This window comes from Armigeres subalbatus, unplaced genomic scaffold (assembly GCF_024139115.2).
Source record: "Armigeres subalbatus isolate Guangzhou_Male unplaced genomic scaffold, GZ_Asu_2 Contig141, whole genome shotgun sequence".
In the NCBI taxonomy this organism is placed as follows: domain Eukaryota; kingdom Metazoa; phylum Arthropoda; class Insecta; order Diptera; family Culicidae; genus Armigeres; species Armigeres subalbatus.
The window spans coordinates 1,195,085-1,199,318 of NW_026942188.1; the positions used below are offsets into that span (position 1 = coordinate 1,195,085).

A 4,234-nucleotide genomic window follows, 5' to 3' on the forward strand; every position below is an offset into this window, starting at 1 on the left:
GATTGGTGATACGTCACACTTCTCACTTCTCACTGAGATAAGTGAGGATTACAAAGTGAGTGGTTAGACGTCTAACGTCTCACTTTGCACTATCCATTTTTTACAGTGAAAAGTGAGAAGTGAGAAATTCTCATTTCTTTCTAATCATTTCTCACTTCCCACTTCTAACTGTGAAAAGTGAGCAGGGCGAAGTGAGAAAAGAGACGTCTTACTACTTATTTCGCACTTCTCACTTTTCAAAGTGAGAATTGAGTAGTGCGAAGTAAGAAGTGAGAAGTCTTACTTCTCACTTATCATTTCTCACCTAACACTTCCCCACTGTAAAAAGTGAAGTGCGTTATTGCAAAGTGAGTAGTTGGACGTCTACCGTCGCCCTACTCATTTTTCACAGTGAAAAGTAAGAAGTGAGAAATGATTAGTGAGAAACTCTCATTTAGTAAGAAGTGAGACGTCTTACTTCCCACTAATCATTTCTCACTTCACCCTTGCTCATTGAAAAAAGTGAAAAATGCGAAGTGAGAAGTGAGACGTTTTACTTTTCACTTCTCACTATTAATTTCTCATTCATTATTTCTTACTGTGGAAAGTGAGTTGTGCAAACTGAGAAGTGAAACTACTACTCACTTTTTTTTTCCTTTTTTGTTTGTAGGTAATACGGCGTTAATCTTTATTACTTGGATTCAAATCGAATATCTAACATTACTCAGTTTATTCGTTTGTTCATACGGGTCTTGAGATACAATAATCCAAACAAGCTAACCATAGAGAGAGAATTGTATGCATGTTGCGTGTACGTTCACGTATGAATTCGTGTTCTAACAATCGCTGAATGCTAATAGTTTTGTTTTTACATTATTACTCATATCTCTAATGTTTACTTTTATAACTCTGTATTCTGTTGCGAATGCGAAATTGTTACCTTGTTTTACCATACCATTTTTTGATAAAATTACTTTATGTTACAGTGTTGAAATTTGAATATCATTGCAACCTTTGTTTTTCTCTTCTTTGTATATCAGCTAATACGGATGTAGACATGAGTTGTAAAGTACGCTGTTAAGTAGTAGAGAGTGAGAAGCTTCAAGATCTACTTGAAAAATTCCTTCAACTCATGCCCGCTGGAGGGCGACAGCTCCTCTCCGTCGAGGTATTCTTCCAGTACTCTTCCTCGCATGAAGCTTTTCTCGAAGGTACTTAGCGTTTCGAAGGAGACCGTGCTCTTGGAAAACAGATTCAGATGGGTTCGATTGGCAACCAATGTCAATCGACCTGCTCCGTAGAAGCATTTGCTCTGTGATATGTGGAAAAATAGGATGATGCTGAGATGCGGTTGTTTCTTCAACAATTTTATCAGTTTCGGTTGCAACGACGATGAAAAACTCCATCCATCAGGACTCTCGGTTATCAGCTCGACCTGCATTATAGACGACGCATGCACTATGAAGTACCGGACCTTGGGTTCCCCTTTTCGATTATTATTGTGCTGCTTGCCTCCCCTCCCGTGGTGGTGCTGCTGATTCCTGTTATGATGTTTGTTGTTGGTATTGTGGCTGCTGCTCGCATCGCCATTGTTGCTGCTGCTGTTATTGTTGTGACTACTGGCAGCCAATTTGAAATCGTTCACTGAGAAATTGAACGCACTTCCCAAACCATTAGTCGCATTCAGGTGGTTCTGTATCACAGGTCGGGGCTTCTAGATATGTTGGTGTGGCCTACGAATCCCTACGTCTTCGTCCTACGTCTTCGTCCTTCAGCAGCTGGGCCACCGAGTTCAACAGGTACAAGTCGTTCGCATTCGGCTGATATGATCTCGGATGGCTGATGAACTTGAGGAAGAGCGCACTCAGCTTGTGCCGAAAATGGAACACCGAAGTTCCGAAATTGCTATCCACGGCAAAGTTAATCCAATCGTCCACGATTAACTTGCTCTTGTCTGACATGTCATGCTCGTCGTTATCCGAATTGGATTCATCCAAATCTTTCCAAGAGAGAAGCGACTCTTCTTCGTTCAAAAACAGAGGACCGCAAAATAGCGCGATAGTAACCGGCGCTACAACCGTATTGCACTTAATCAGGCAGTGAATTCCCGCTCGCGTCTTCTCCTCGAATACGATCCATTCCGATGGTAGGAACAGGATGCTTTCTTTGTTTTTCTTCAACGATTTGTCTCTGATGACAGAGCTGGGATGAGGACTTATCTTCTTATCGATGCGGGTTTTGATTGTGGCATTTTCCTTATCCACACGGCAGATGTTGGGATACAAACCGGCTACCAAGCTGGCTTTTACCACGGGCCAGTTGTCGGAGTTCTGGTTTAGATCCTGGATATTGCCGGACCCGTAACTCTTCACCAAACCCACCGAACGCAAATGGCCGAGAATCTTACTCCGAAGGCTTCCAATAGTGTCCATCGTGCCCGAATTAAAAAAGAAGCGATTGCAGAACTGACGCTCCTTCATTGACGGCTTAAGCTCATTCCACTTCTGGAAGGCCCTCAGCAAGCACAAACAATCACTGTACGAATCCTCCGCCATGTCCCGCTTCAGCTTGGACGCTTTATCCTTATCCAGAGCAGTCGTCGGCAGCACGAAAGGATCGTTCACACTCAGCGCACTGACGATGGTCAGCACCGGATCGATGCACTTCAAAAATATCCCGAACAACAGAATCTTTCCGAATCGGGCATCCACCGGCAAGTCTGCCAGAATAAGCCCCAATTCTGTCAAGTTCTCGTCGTCATCCAAAGCGCCCAACTTCTGCAGTAGCTTTATGCTTTGCTTGATGCTCATCGTAGACGGTGGCTGTATGGCCTTGCTCAAGAAGTTCAGAATCGAAGTATGGCTTGCAATAATCGACGTTTGCAAGCAAATTTCCGTCAAAGGAACTCTTAGGATCTCCGGCAGAGTAAACTTGTCAATCGCGTCAAACCTCTGTCTACTGAAAAGCCGAAAACAGACACCTGGCTTCGTTCGTCCCGCTCGACCAGCTCGTTGCGTGGCTAGGCTGACCATGCATACCGTATTTAACGGGACAGTCCCGTTTTTAGACCTTATTGTGCTGTCCCGTCGTAATCTAAAAAAAAATTGTCCCGTTTTTTCAATGATTCTTCAAAAGAACTTCAAAATATTATTCAAACAAATTCAATATTTTAAGCAGGAATCTAAAACCAAATACAAAGAAAGTGGACGAAACCCATCAAAAAGTGTGAGATGTTATGTTATTAATGTTGCTTTTAAAGAATGCTATCTACGCTGTATTTTGCATAGATCGAATTCTCTAAAGGATTTTACCAGTTACTTAATGACAACAGGTGACAACGGGAGGTTTTTCAATACAGTTTCATTTCAATAACTTTTTTGTGCTTAGTCCGAAGGCATTAAAATTTTGCCAATTTCATCATTGGAATGAAAGGAACCGGTAACTTGGTAGCCGAGTAATACTAAAAATCAGGTCTAGCCTCAACGTCAAATAAATGAAGCGCAGGGACAGACATTCTAATTACCAGATTAAGATCATTTTCGATTTTTTTTTGCAAAGTAGGTAAATCCTTTTTTTTAATCTGATTTACCACATGTTTTTCAATCGTTTGATTCTTTTCGGAGCATTAAGAATCATTCAAAGTCTTTCTGAATAATATAAAATATTTCGAAATCGACATTAATGACGACGACGACATTAACGACACCCCACCGAAGGAAGTGGTTACCCTCCAATACATGTTTCAAACTAAATCTTTCACATGTTGTGCAATTGCACAAATCGAGTTTCAGACATAGTGACATTAAAAAGCTGAACAAAATCGAGTTTGAGACAGTTTTAAACCGAGGAAAAATTTGTTCAGATTTCGGTCCTCACGAACTTTAAGGCTAGTTTACACGTCTGTGGACGTCTGGAATAGAAAATAAGTATTTTGGCCCGATTTAAAATACAATCCGGCGGAAACCCATGAGACTCCGAGCTGTAAACCAGCCAACAATTAGCCAGGATTTGTTTTACTTTTCGCGACGAAATTGCATGAGTCCCAACTTTTTGGAAGCACATGGGAACAAAATCAATGGACAAGATTCTCGAGGTGTGATGCTACTTTAAGCGTCATTTAAATCAATTTCAATCAAAAAGGACTGTGAATTGATTAGATTTGATATTTATTTACATGCGCCAACCATATTCATGGAAATAATTCAAATTACATTTTATTAATGTTTTTCCTGTTGAGATTCTTGATATTCTTTCC

At 41.0% G+C, this 4,234-nt stretch overlaps 1 pseudogene; it reads right to left on the bottom strand.

Moving 5' to 3' along the window:
• Nucleotides 1–652: 652 nt before the first annotated feature.
• LOC134202777 (3'-5' RNA helicase YTHDC2-like) lies at nt 653–3,011 on the bottom strand (annotated as a pseudogene).
• Nucleotides 3,012–4,234: the final 1,223 nt, after the last annotated feature.